The sequence below is a fragment of the Perca flavescens genome, chromosome 14 (genome assembly GCF_004354835.1).
Source record: "Perca flavescens isolate YP-PL-M2 chromosome 14, PFLA_1.0, whole genome shotgun sequence".
Classification (NCBI taxonomy): Eukaryota; Metazoa; Chordata; class Actinopteri; order Perciformes; family Percidae; genus Perca; species Perca flavescens.
Genome location: NC_041344.1, coordinates 18,333,142 through 18,348,698, shown reverse-complemented (window position 1 = coordinate 18,348,698; position 15,557 = coordinate 18,333,142).

Sequence of the window (15,557 nt, the reverse complement as noted above, 5' to 3'; positions counted from 1 at the left end):
GGAGTACCAGGGGTTGGACAGTTGAGAGGTTGAGAGGCAGGTCCTTATCGTTGACTGTGACTCATTGCCCCCTCAGCGTCGCGACACTCCCATCAAATCCAACACCCACGGCAAACGTCAACCGCTGCACAGCCTCGGTGCAGCTGCTTTCTGCTGTACCGTTCCCTCGAGTCTTATGCCAGGATCTTACATTGCTAGAAGTCTTCTTGTGTGCCACAATTTATTTATTTTTTGTTATCTCTGAACATCAAACTAAATTGCTAATTTCTTCAATTACGGTTCTGCAGATGTCTTCCATAACGATCAATAAATGCAACTATTTGCACCTGGAGTCCCCACAATTAAAGTAACATGCAAACAAATTCAAATGCTATGGCTAAGTTATTGAGGTTGTTCATTTCCCCTAAGTCACCACTAGAGGGTGATGGTTAAAACTTTTCTTACCTGTGTGCTTTTATTTGGGAAACTGTTCTTGTCAACTTGTAGGTAGCAGCAGTGAGTGTGCGTGCGTGCGTGCGTGCGTGCGACCTGTTATCAGTTACCTTTTTAGAAAATCAGACTGAATGAATTTTGAAAGCCACGAAAGTGAGCTTTGAACTGCGAGGCAAAAAAATCCGGATATGCATTTTAAGCATTTAAAAATGGACTGAATCATTTGGAAACAGGTGGTGATTCTTTTTCCATCTCAGAATCTGACACAGATATAAAGACTCTTGACGTGACATTTCAAGAACACACCTTTCCATATTTTCCTCCACCTAAAGCTGTGAACAGTCTCCTGTGAGAATGTATAAGGGGGTGATTCATAGGTCAAACCTTATGGAGTCAGTATCTGTGGTGCAGAATCCTATGATTGGCTCTCCTATAGATTTGGCTCACAGGAGGCAAGGATTCCCCCCTCTCCCCTGCTGACTCATCTGCAGTCATCCACAATGATGAGCGTGCATATTTGTGCATGTGTTGTCTGTATATGTGTGAACATAACTCCTAAATCTTATTTGTGCAGGCGTATTTGGCCAGAGGACATTGTGTGTGTGTGTGTGTGTGTGTGTGTGTGTGTGTGTGTGTGTGTGTGTGTGTGTGTGTGTGTGTGTGTGTGTGTGTGTATACAGTAATGTACATGCTGATATCAATATACATGCATGTCTGCCACAGAGTCCTGCAGTAGAGTTGTTTGGAATATTAAATACAGTGCAGTGCTGGCGGCTGTTAAAAAAATCGAGAGGCACCATAGCCGGAGTGTGACTTACACACTGAGTCACTGACAGTGCTGCCATGGTGTGTGTACGTTTCTGTGCATGCGTGTGTTTGTGTGTGTGTCTCACACTCTGTGGTTCCTCTGGCAGACTCGCTGTGTGTTGCTGGTGTTCTAAGAACTCTGAACCGTGCCACAATCCCTGGATTTCACACCAGCAAACAAGGTTACATATGCACGTATGAGTGAATGTGTGTGTCTTCCTTCCTATAACAACATATGTGTTGTGCGTGTGCAATGATCAAGCAAAAGATCTGCACACAGCAGTGATAGCTTTGTGGGATCTTCGTCACATTGTCAAAGAAATCATCAGAAAGCAGAGTGTACACACACACACACACACACACACACACACTCATCACTCAGGTGGTTATAATGTAAGTCAATCTACTCTCAGACTGGACCAATCAGAGCAGAGCTGTGTCTGATACACCCATACAAGGCACAAAACATGCCTCTGTGGATAGAGCAAAAGTATTGTACAAAAAGAACGAAAGAAGAAAAATATTATCAAATAACACAAGACATAATGATTCAGTTAAATGTAATACATGCATCACATAAATCATTCAAAAGGGTAACAATAATCATAGATTATTATATTAATACCTACAACAGGGAAATCAACACAAAAAAACCCAGATTGACAGATTTTAACTCCTGGGAAAGACTATCTAAATATATATTTGTTATCAAATCTGTAAAACAGGAGTGAGACCTGTTAATACTTATAAAAACTCTTTGTTCTACGGATAAACATTTACAAAAAAGGCTTACAGTAAGATCAAAATCTAAAAGTTGAAACCATGAGGTGATATGGTGTCCAGGGTAAAATCTCATGAAGTGGCGTATGTATGACACGCCAATTCGTATACCATTTTGGCGTGTTATCAAGACGCAAAATGTGTCTAATCGCTTTTTAGCGTGTTTATCAACGCCATTTGGCCTCCATTGACTTACATTACCTTGCGATTGCGTGTCAATTTATGCTGTAGCGAGTAGTAGGAAAGGCCTAAAATCCGCCTAAGGATGTTGGTTGGGGTGGTGGATGGGTCAAACACAGGACTTTCACCCTGTAGACCGTGTCACATTTCCTTCGTGTCCCGCGGGTCACGTTTCCTAAACCCAAATAGTTGTTGTCCCGCGTCCCGTTATTGTTTTCATAAATCCAACCGTCTGGTTCTTTTTTTCCTAAACCCAACCAGAGCTCCAAATGCAATGTCCCGTTCTTCTGCGTAGACATACACGCGGATAGCTCATAATGCGTACAGATAACACGCGCCACTTGGTTTTAGAAAGTGGTGTTTATGTTTACGCAAAAATCACGTTGCTCCTCAGAAGGATGTTGATGATGTCCGTGTGTGTGTGTGTTTAAGCTAGATTGCATATTTTCATGTATAACTGCAGAAGTGCTGCTGTATGTGTGCTTCCAGTCACGTAATTGTGATTACCAAGATGGGAGACCTCGAGCTGCCGGGAATGTCTTAACCCACATGTATACAACAACTGCTAATTCTCCCATTTCCTGATTTATGCACCAACATGAAAAGGCAGTGTACCTGTTGTCAAGGGCAGTAAGTCATAAGTTATTGTACAGCATCCTTGCTGCATTCCAGGATCGCAAGTACAAACATAAATTAAGGGATGCCTGCTTTAAACAAACGTAGAATTGTAAATCTATATTGCTATGTGTCAACATCGTGCCGATGTGCTTTGCTACAGTATATCATCTAATGGTGATAAAGCAGGAAGTGACTTCTTATTTACTTTCCAAAGCATGATAGTGGTGTCACTTGGATATCCCCGCTCGGTATAAATCACTGTTTGCAACGAATAAGAGGGAAGTGAGAAACTTGATGTGTGTGGGTGTGTGTTCTTTACAGACTGATTTTGATTCATGGTTAGGCTACATGTTATATATCCTTCACAGAAATAAAAGACCTAGAAGAGGCCAATCATGCATGTAAAAAGAGTTATTTATTTAGTTAGACTGTCTGATTATATTATGCAGTGTGTCTGAGAGCATCTGCGCCTGACGAATACAAGTGCTTGTTGTCACGTTTACTGTATGTGCTTCAGATTTGTGCATTTTGTGTTGGACCTGAAATCCACCTTTGGCCTAGTCTGTCTGCCAATCTTTCCCACCCCATGGCTGTTGTTAATGATGTCAAAATCATCAGCTTTCAAAGGAATGGGAAGGAGAGAGAGAAAGTGCGTGCGTGTGTGTCAGCATCAGCTAGTGAGCCTGTTTGTGTGTTGGCCAACCTCAGGTTCTTGATAAGTACAAAGCAACACACACACCACAGGCTTTGTCTCCTTTGTGGTGCAGGGAAGTAGTTCTCCAGAAGATCCATTTCCAAAGAAAAAAGAAAATTCCTGCACACACTTGTCACCTCTGCATTGGTTTATTTGGTATTATATATTTCACCAACTTTAGGGTCATTCGTTAGGATATGCCAGCATCTTTTAATTGAACGTTTGATTTGTTGTGCCCTGTCTGAGTATCCAATAACAAACTATGGAAGACTTAGAGGGGGCTTTTTTCTTCATAGTATCCACCTGATCCTTTGTAGTCTGTGAACTTGACTAATGGGGAGGGCATCTTTAATATACAGTGGGGGAAATAAGTATTTGACCCCTTGCTGATTTTGCAGGTTTGCCCACTTACAAAGAATGCAAAAATCTACAATTTTAATCATATGTACATTCTAACAGTGAAAGACAGAATCCCAAAGAAAATTCCAGAAAATCACATCATATGAATTTATTAAAATTGATAACCATCTGATGAGGAAAAACAAGTATTTGACCCCCTGGACAAACAGCATGTTAATATTTTGTAGAAAAGCCATTATTGGCCAGCACAGATGTCAAACGGTTTTTATAGTTGGTGACAAGGTTTGTGCACATTTCGGCAGGGATGTTGGCCCCTCCTCCCTGCAGACAGCCTCCAAATCATTCAGGTTCGAGGTTGTCGCCTGGCAACTCAATTTTAAGCTCCCTCCAAAGATTTTCAATCGGATTCAGGTCTGGAGACTGGCTAGGCCACTCCAGAACCTTGATGTGCTTCTTCTTCAGCCACTCTTTTGTTGCTTTGGCCGTGTGCTTAGGGTCGTTGTCGTGCTGAAACACCCATCCTCGACCCATCTTCAGCTCTCTCACTGAGGGAAGGAGATGTCGGTCCAGAATTCCACGATACATGGCCCCGTCCATCCTCCCCTCAATACGATGGAGTTGTCCCGTCCCCTTGGCTGAAAAGCACCCCCAAAGCATGATGTTGCCACCACCATGCTTGACGGTGGGGATGGTGTTCTTTGGGTTGTACTCGGTGTTCTTTGCCCTCCAAACACGACGAGTTGAGTTGAGGCCAAAAAGTTCTATTTTGGTCTCATCTGACCACATCACCTTCTTCCAGGCCTCTTCTGAGTCGTCCAGGTGGTGAATGGCGAACTTCATGCGGGCCTGTACATGTTTCTTCTTGAGCAGGGGGACCTTGCGTGCGCTGCAGGATTTCAATCCATGACGGCGTAGTGTGTTACCAACCGTTTCTTTTGTAACTGTGGTCCCAGCTGCCTTCAGTTGATTCATCAGTTCCCCCCTTGTGGTTTTGGGATGATTCCTCACCGTTTGCATGATCAGGGACACCCCACGAGGCAAGATCTTGTATGGAGGCCCAGACCGAGGGAGGTTGGCGGTTGTGTGGTGCTTCTTCCATTTCCTGATAACTGCACCGACAGTTGATCTTTTCTCTCCAAGTTGCTTTCCGATTCTCTTGTAGCCCATCCCAGCCTTGTGCAGATCAACAATCTTGTCCCTGATGTCCGTAGAAAGCTCTTTGGTCTTGCCCATGGTAGTGATGTTGGATGCTGGTTGTTTGGGTGTTCACAGGTGTCTTTTATACAGGTAACAAGGTGAGGCAGGTATATTTGATGTAGATAATTGGTTCGGATTGGGGCTGTGTCTTAAAGAAAGACTAACTGGCTTGTAGGAGCCAGAATACTTGCTGTTTGTCCAGGGGGTCAAATACTTGTTTTTCCTCATCAGATGGTTATCAATTTTAATAAATTCATATGATGTGATTTTCTGGAATTTTCTTTGGGATTCTGTCTTTCACTGTTAGAATGTACATATGATTAAAATTGTAGATTTTTGCATTCTTTGTAAGTGGGCAAACCTGCAAAATCAGCAAGGGGTCAAATACTTATTTCCCCCACTGTACGTACTGTGGGTATGAATAAATAAACCAATGCAGAGGTGAGACAAGTGTATAAGGGAATTTTCTTTGGAAATCAACCCCAGTTTCCTGCCAGGTGAGTAGCAAGTGTGTTTAACACTCCTATCAGCCATACTGTATCAGTGCCACAGTCCATCACAATCAATATCAAATTATTTTTATGAACATGAACTCCATAAATAATTTCAGAACATTGATTAACTAAACCATTGACTTAAATGTTATGCGAGCTATTTTTTCTGATAAAGACAAAAAAAACAACAAAGAACATTACGTTGTTTTTGCTATTCAATGTTGTGGAAAACAGTCGCGTCAGCTCTGCTTTGCCACCTGCTCTGTCCTTTGCATTTGTCTCAAAATGTGCGTTCATTCAAAGCACTTTAGATTGCAGCTACCTCGTGCTTGTTGCCTACTCAATAATGCATCCTCATGTGAGTCAGGAGCAGAAGATGTGAAGCAGAAAGACAATCAGACAGGCAGAACACATGGTAACTCTTTTTTGTTGTTCATCTTACATTCATAGGACTAACACAAGGAAAAAATACAGTGAATACAGTAGTACTAGGGACATATTATTCAAATTTAAAGCATATACAGTAGGTATTATTTAAAGAGAAATCTCCATTATGATATAAATATTTGTCTTTCGTTGCTCTACAAACAGAAGGCAGAGGCTGCTACAAGCCTCATGTCTCAGGTAAGTGATATATTTCACAAGAAAGTGCAAAGTAGCTGAGTGTGCACACCGGGTCATGTGGAGTGGGAAAAAAAATATTTTGTCTGCCCTCTTGCACAACAAAGACCGCTCTCTCCTTCCACATTCTGAAAAATCTGAACACAGTGTTTCCCTTGAACGCTGCACCCCCCCCGCCCCCTTCTTGTCCCCAGGCTGAAAAATAAAGTGAAACCAAAGACAGAATGTGACATGAGACGCTGTCAGGCCCAGCCCGGGTCAACCATGGGGGGTCAAAGCTGTGTCTGGAACCACAGAGTCATGTGTTAAGTGTCTCTCAGGGACTTAGTACATGACAGCATGGAGAAAAGAGAGGACAGAGTGTGTGTGTGTGTGTGTGTGTGTGTGTGTGTGTGTGTGTGTGAGTGATTTCTCTAAGGTTGAGAAGGCAAGCTAGTCTCTTGAGAACATCTCATCTGCTTGTAGACTTTACTGACCTCCCCACGCTCCCTTACTGAGTATCACACATCAACACGCCTGATATAGCAGTCTAACCCTGTCTTTTGAAACTACACACCAACACAGGACATCATGGGAGCATCAAAAGATGACAGAAGAAGAGATTCTCACAAACAGCCACAAGAGGACACAAAAAAATGTGTGAACATATAAACAAATGCGCACACATACAGACACACACACACACAAGAGACAGCCTGGGCACAGCCAGTCCACTAATGAGGTCTATCCCATGAGGATTACTGCACAGAGGAATGCAGGCCCTCTGCTCTCATGACTGACCTGCCTTCACACACACACACACACACACACACACACACACACACACACACACACACACACACACACACACACACACACACACACACACACACACACACACACACACACACACACACACACACACACACACACAGCTACTTTAATGTCCGAGAGCTGCCCCCTTATACACGAATGAGAATTGATATAAGGCATCAAAGAACAAGACACTTGTTATTAGGTAGGTACTGCATTAGAAACACATAACAAGCACACTGGGGAATTTGACACTAATTTGAGTTGAGAGCAGATAGAGGCAGGAAGAAAGGGCGGGGGGGGCTGAGAAAACAGAATGAGATGAAGAAATAAATAAACAGGGGCACAGACGGGTCACAGAGAGAAAGCAATGCAGAGAGAGGGAAACTGAGTTATGAGGATATGAATCCCAGTTTTATTTGCACTTAACATTTGTTCTCAGGATTGGCTCGTGGTTTGGATGGGAGAGCCAACTTTAGTGAGTTTACTAGAACAGAGCTGGTGTCTGAAACAGACAGACCCCATCTCTGGTGGCCTGTTGACAGTGCCTGCTGCTAGCTGATAGACGGACAGCATGGGTGTCCATCTCAGTCACGACTCTCTCAGAGAACAAGAGTGAGTTCTTCACTCTTCAGTAAAAGTAAAAGTTTGAGATGAATTACTTTATGTGTGTTAAGTGGATTTTTTTAAAGCCAGTGCACCAGCACTTGCGTCACCAATACATAATTCGAAAGTACAGAATCTCTGCTGCGTTCAGCTACTGTATGAATATAAACAACGCTAAATTTGAGTGCTTAGAGATTTAAAATTATTATTCATATGAGAAACCGCAATGGACTTTTTTGGTTTTAGTTGGAAAATTAAATTCCAGATACTTCTATTATTGTCTTGTGAGATCTTTGGACTATTTCCTAGAGCTCAGACTGTGTATAAAAGGAAGAGGAAAACTAAGAGCCAACAGTAATGCTAGCAGCTCTGTGGGGCTGTAATTAGGCACAGCAGTGCTTGGGGCTAAACATGCATGCTAACTGAAATTCTTGATATTCTTCTGATATTTGGAAGGTATAATGCTTACCATGGTTACCATCTTAGTTTATTGGGTTAGAATGATAACATTTGCCAATTACACCTAAACACAGTTGAGGTTAATGACAATGTCATGAATTTTAAAGGTATTTGTTCATATTTTGAAATCAAGGAAGCCTCCAGCCTCAATTCTGTTCAAAATGTCATAGCTGTCTGTTGAATAGATGTGGAGATATTTTGCTGGATAAGTGAGAACTTTGACCTGCTCGTGGCACTGGATGACAATTTAGGAGATCACCAAATATCATATGGATTCATCCTCTGGACACAATTAACATCTGTACAAAATTCCAACACTGATATCCCTAGAACCATGTCTCTAGTGTAGCTTAAAAAAAGGGTTATATACTAATACCTCAGGCCTCTCTGTTGAGCAATGTGATCTGGTAACTGTTAATTACAGTATGACATGTTTCATTAATAATATAGCATTGTCTGTGTGCTGATCTACCCAAAAAATTACAGTATGCTTCCATTGTGCAGAAACACTAGGCTCCTGCTAATTGTCCCTGTGTCAGCCATGCGTAACACTATGTCACAGCCGCCATGCATGCTGAATGCCTCGCAGGCCTTTGTTTTGGCAAATGTGACAGGGGTTGCCATGGAGCTTGTGTTTGATCTATTGTAATTAACCAGGCCCATTGATTGCACAATGCTTCTCCCTGGCTCGTCTCCATCAGCAGGCAGCCCTGACTGGACGTCTAATCAAACTCCACGTAAACCACCATTTACGCTGTCGCTTCCCCACAATGATTTGTCCCTACATGGCCCAACTGGGATGAAAGGAGCACAGGAAGTGAAGGGGGGGAAGGAGATCCTTAAGAGGCTTTAACAAAGCTGAGGTGTACTGTTTGAAATTAGTTGTGATTCTGAGCTCAAGAGAACTGATAAGTGTTAACTGATTACTCAGAGTGTGTGTGTGTGTGTGTGTGTGTGTGTGTGTGTGTGTGTGTGTGTGTGTGTGTGTGTGTGTGTGTGTGTGTGTGTGTGTGTGCTACAGTCAGCAGTCGATTAGCTTAGCTTAAACACAAACACTGCTTAGCAGGGGGAAGCCACTAGCCTGGCTCTGTTTAGCAGTGAAAAACTCTGCCTAAAAGCACATTCACAAGTCCCTAAAACCACACATTTTGTTTTAAGGTGTGTGTGGGTTTATATATATATATATATATATATATATATATATATATATATATATATATATATATATATATATATATATGTGTGTGTGTGTGTGTGTGTGGTGTGTGTGTGTGTGCGTGTATGTGTAGTTTACTTTTTGTACGGATTGCGCAAGTGAGACGTAACGTGTTAATTAGTGACCTTCCAACATAGCCAGGCTAGCCTTTTCCCCTTACTTCCATTCTTTATGCTAAGTTAACCTGGCTGTAGCTTCATATTTTACAGACAGATATGAGTTGTATTAACCTCTAACTCTGCAAGAAAGTGAACAAGCATATTTCCCCAAATGTCGGAACTATTTCTTCAGTTGCATGCTGAGGGGAATTCCTGGTGTTGTATGTTTATCTTCTTGTAGCCACAATGTTTTATCATGACTTTAATTCCTCTGAAATCCAGGCACTGTATACATGTTTACGGTTTCATACTGAGGAAGTTGTAGGTGACCACATCCCTCTGTAAATGTGTCCTTTGTCCCTTAGTAGTCCTGTCACTGTGTCCTAATGCATGTCATGCAGCCTGGTTTAAAGTCAATTAGCCCTGCTTCCCAACCCCAGGGTGACAATCTGGGGCTCACATGTCCCATCAGGGCTGACCTTCACATGAGGGACTGAGCCAACACTCACATATGGCCAAGCCCTGGGGTGGGAAACAGCCTACTCTGGCCAAGGACAGGACTGTGCGTGAAGGGTGGAGGGATAGATATGAGGGTGAGCATGTAATCTCTAGAGAACACACAGATATGGCAACTTTATTTCCAATGATTCCTGTTTTTGTTGAAATTATACTGAACACAAATAAAAGTACTATGAACTTAATCTGAGAATAATCTACAAGGGATTTCCAGTGAAACTGATATCTACTGTCCTTTGAACCTGCTTGTTGGATGATTAAAGCCATTATATAGAATCTAGATTATGTAGATATAGTAGGCCCCGTGACTTGAGTCTGGACTTTCCCAAAGCTGCTGTGAAAGCAAATTTTTTTTTCCCCATTTCTTTCTTTATAATCCAAGGTGGGTAGGGGGAGTGTATCCACTGAAGTAACAAGACCAGCTCCATGGATCTGAAGACTGGGCATTAAATACATGCATGGAACAGAGGACCACCCATCATTAAGCTACTGGATATGAGGAGGTCCACGGAATGCAACTAATATGGACAAGATTTTCAAAAATGCGTATTTCAGGCTGAATAACAAGAGCTTATCTGCCAGAGGGTATTCCTGTGTTACAAAATTAAGATACATAACACGTCTTAAGCCATAATACATTTTCACAAGCTTTGGGGGTCAGTAAGCAGGGACTTCTTATGAAACTGAGGTCTCCCTGTGTTACAATTCAATAAACGCATGGGAATATGTGTGTGCGATGGCTCTCTTCAGTAAAACAAGGTGTTTTTAATTTGAGGGTCTGTTAAATTGAACTGAAAACATTCCTGTAATGCAGCAAATTGCCTCGGCTAGCTTTTCCTAACAGGGTTTACTGCCCTGTGTGTGTGTGTGTGTGTGTGTGTGTGTGTGTGTGTGTGTGTGTGTGTGTGTGTGTGTGTGTGTGTGTGTGTGTGTGTGTGTGTGTGTGTGTGTGTGTGGTTCTGAAGCGCTAGTGGCTGCACAGTTGTGCAACTGCAGCCCATTTGCCCAAAGCAAATAGCAACATTCTAAGAAAGAGGAAAGGGGGGTTGTGCTTTAGCGAAGGGTTTTCGCATGTTTTTTCCTTTCTGTTTTCCACCAATGTCATTCGCGTTTAATCTGCGGGGCTTGCACAATTTTCTGTTACATTTGATGTTGAGCAACACATTGATAAAGGTCACAAACAGTCGTGGCACTCCCTTCAAAAACACCGCACTAAAATGCACAGGGGCATGAATATGAATCCTCTGCAGAACCGCTTTAATAGTGTTTTAATCATAGTCTAAAATGACAGGCTATCGCTCGCTCTTGTGATATTTGAAAAGGTCATCTGGTTTGCACAAATGCCTTGCTAAATAGGTGTTGGCTCAACTTGTAAGAGCCTGTAAGTCTGCTTGCATTCCTGCATAACCATAACCTCCGGAAGCCACAGGTTGCCAGGGGAAAGCCTCTAGCTTTAGTCTGCTTACGTGTCTGAAAGGTAAAAATGTAAACTATAGAACAAAATGACATGTGACAAAAATTCACACAGTGCACAAAATGCATTATGCATTAAAATGACCAACATAAAATTAACTAATTTAGAACAAGAAAACTCTAAAGCCTATAGCGGTTCCATGTTGATTATTATTCAGAAGCAAAAAAGGGACTACATGTACAAAAAAGAAGCAAATTACAAAAGCAATAAACCTGAATGGTATATCACTAAATTTATTTTAACCTGCAATAAAAACTGACTCAACCACAGCAAACAGGAAAGCGGAACACCTGTGTCGAAAAACAAATATGAAGGATTATGAAACAGATGTTTCGGTAACAAGGTAACCCTGTCAGCACAGGAGTCAACAATGAACAATGCAAAGCATATGTGTATTTATGTGTTTGTGTGCACCTATGATGGGGTAATAGCCCCTAAGCCTTCCGTGGAAATGTGTTTTTAGTTTACAAACAGGGCCACAGCCAAGAGGATTTTACCAGAAGGCTAAAAGTGTATGTTTGGGAACACCAACCAGATTCTGATTTCAGATTCATTTTTTTCAATTTCCACTTCTGTTGTGAAAATTTTGTGAGGGCAAGCTGACCCCCCCCACCCCCACCCCTCCACCCCCCGAGCCACTGTAACTGTTATTACCTTTGCAAATGGGAATCCTGTGTTTACTGACCACACAAACACCAGCCAGTGCCTGGTACCAAGATTGCTTACAGTCACTAAGCACACATATGTTAGCCTGTTAGTTGGTGCACTTCCCCATGCGGTGACATACGGATGTCTGCTCCTCCTATAATCAGGATGTAAGTCGGTCATCTGTTCAGTGGTTCTCCTCTGCCCAGTCTAATGCTGTTGGAAAATCGTCCTTTTTAATCGTCACATGTCCGTAATTACTGTCCTGTGGCGACAGTGCAGAAATGAGCAATGGTGGTTTTGCAATATAATTATAGAATCTGGCTTTGAAACCAGCACTGCTGTTTGTTCTGTCTGTTTTGCACGACACAAAACCTAATGTTTGTTGTGAGGGAAAACACAACTTTCTGTTGGTTTATGTGTTTTATCTACACAGTTGTAGCACTTGTAAACTGACGAATGAATTTTTCCTCATTTATACACACCCTCTAAGTCAGTCAACTAATTTCAATCGTATGTTGTGTAACAGTGCAATGAAGATGTGGTTGGGGTTGGATGTTTGCGTGTATGTTCATGATCATTTACATTATGCCCTCTTAACTTTCATTAACTCTCTTTTGGTATGTAATTGTTTGCAAGTAGCTCATCTCAACATATGATGCAAAATATGTCTCATATGTATGTAACCCGCTCCACTGAACACTGAAACCCAACGTCACATTTTAATCGGCTGTAGCATAGCTGTGATACTCTCATATTCCCAGTAATGATGGGTTTCCAAGCTGAGCAAATTCCGAACCACCCGTTTATTTTTTTTACCCGAGTCATCTCGCACCGTGCAATCCTTTGTCTGCCATCCCTATACAAGGCATAACCCACAGACAGTGGAGCCTTTTGAAATGCAGCAAATTTGAAATGCAAAAATGTTCTTTTTTTTGTTTGATTAATGCCCCAGACCACACACTGTGTGGGGGAGCGGTGGAATTTTTCTCCTTAATAAGCATGTTTCAGGTCGAAACAGGCTGTGTTCTTTTTATTCAGATTCATGTTGCAGTGTCTGTGAAAACAGGCATGTCTGAATCATCATAGCACATCACAAGGCAACTGTGTATAGATGGTTACTTCAAAGTGAGTCCCAACATCAAAATCATTGAAAATTATATTCATTATCTGACTGTATGGAGCGTTTGTTTTTTTCCAAGGCCTCATTACTGTTGTGTGAAATCATTCATTTGTGTTTTTTTTTTTTTTTTTACACACAGTTCAGACAAATCTGCACCTCAAAACTTTTCTATTTTGAAGTCACATAATGTCCCTCTAAATGAGCACTTTCCCATGAATAAAACAAGGTTTTAATCTTAAACAAATCCCTTTCAACAATAAAAGCATTGGCTATGCGCCAGACAGACTTATTTTCTTTTTCAGTCTTTCTCCAGCTCAAACACAAACACTTCTGCCACGACTCTTGGACAATAAATGGACAGCCTGTGGAAAGAAATAACACTGGAAAGTACGCTCATCCCTTGAATTATACATTCCACCTTCACTTTCAGATATCTTGTCTTGACATATTTGTCATTGCCTCCCTTACAGTAATACATGTCTGCCTCTTCCTTTCTGTATTTGTCTACACTGTATTTGTACACTGTACACTGTTCTTGTCAAAACCTTTCCCTCTGCAGGGCTATACATTAAGGCTTGTCCGGGACAAGTGGATTTTTTTGTAGGGCAAGTGGAAGAGAAATTTACTTGCCCCACTGGACAAGTTAAAACTCAAACAAAATAAAATGCCATGTTACTTCACGTTATGTGCCACTAATTACGTCTATTTTACCGATTTTATTTTACAGATTTGAAACGAATACATTTTTTTTCCCACAATCCGTCGAACCAGCGTCCAACACAGAATGCTTTGATTGGACAATCCGGTCGGTCCAAGTAATAATCGCCCGCAGTTTAAACATACATACATATACATTTTTACCTGCCTCAGAAGAACAGTGGTGAAGAGTTATGAAGGAGTAGTGTTCTGCGGTGTCTGCCGGGGGCAACCCAACTTGGCGGTGCAAGTGATCTATTTCAGTTAGCTGCTTCTCTACTTTGATGGCCTAACATTTCCACTTCTTAAAATACAAAGTGCTCTAATTCCACGAGCTCACATTAGGAGGTCAATAGATCAAATACTGAGTCATTATCTATTCAAAGTGACTGGATGAAACAAAACACCAGAACCACAGTCTCCACTCTCCAGACAGTTAAACCATTTTGGTTAAAGATTTCTGGATATTATGCAGGTGATGGTTTTACCCACTTAGCACGGCACTTTTCTTTAGATGAGTTCACAGTTACTTCATTCTTTCGTATAGTCTCCTTAATAATTTAACATTATACTAAGTCCCCAACTCTGAGGGGAGATGCGTGCGTTTGATCTATGGCTCCTTGGAACACGTTCTGTCTACTCAAGGTTAGATTGTTTCATTACACCCCATCAATCATTCAGTGATGTAAACATCCCCTGAGCATAACGTTTTGCCAAATGCCCTTTACAGAGCAAGCTAACGGAAGGAAGAGAGACAGGAGGGAAGAGAGAATAAATGCACGAGGAAGAGAGAAGACAGATGATAACGAGAGAGAGAGAGAGAGAGAGAGAGAGAGAGAGAGAGAGAGAGAGAGAGAGAGAGAGAGAGAGAGACTGAGTCAGAATGAAATATCCTGACTGAGAAGTAGATAAAGATTCGGCGAGACAATTTGTTTGGGCTGAACAGGATACAGGGTGGTACATCTGGACAAATTAATCCTAAATACTGTATACAATATCTTTCTTCCTGAGCTGTGTTGGATAGGTCCTTTTCTCCAGAGAAGACTGTCTCCCTCTACAACTAGAACTTCACCTTGAGTTACTGCATCAATACCAGCTATTTACATTTATACATATATTACATTGTGGCTGCCCTACGTATCAACAACAATAACACTGTACAATGTCACAAAATTAATTGTTGAGATCTGAGAATGCAGTTACTTTGCTAAAAAGAAGTCTGAATGGGCAAATAAAACATGAACAATCATCACTGAGACAATACACTAACTCACTTATCAGAGAATAAAGTCAAAAGTCAGAACTGCACAGTGACATGCATCAAAATGAGTTATGGAAAACTGACAGCTGCCAACCACTGAAAACCATCATCACGTTATACAGAATCTGATATTTACTGAGCAGCATCGCTTATAAAGCTTGCATCTATGATATTAGGGATGCACCGCATCCAGGATTCGGCCGAATATTGGGCTTTTTGACAGGGTTCGGTTTCTGCAGAACCTTAGAATTTTTTTCCACTGAACCAAACCCTACGCTTGCACTTTGCGCGCTAATGCTGGTCGAAGTAATGACGCTGCCATTGATTAAAAGAAGGTGTTTACGTAGGTGGACCGTTCGATGCAGTAGGCGGTGAGAAAGTGAAAATGGAACTCGTGAGCAGAAAAAGTGTTGTTTGGCAGTACTTTCAGTCAAAAGAAGGCGATTCAAGTCAAGCTACATGTTCAATTTGCAATACCGATTTGTCTC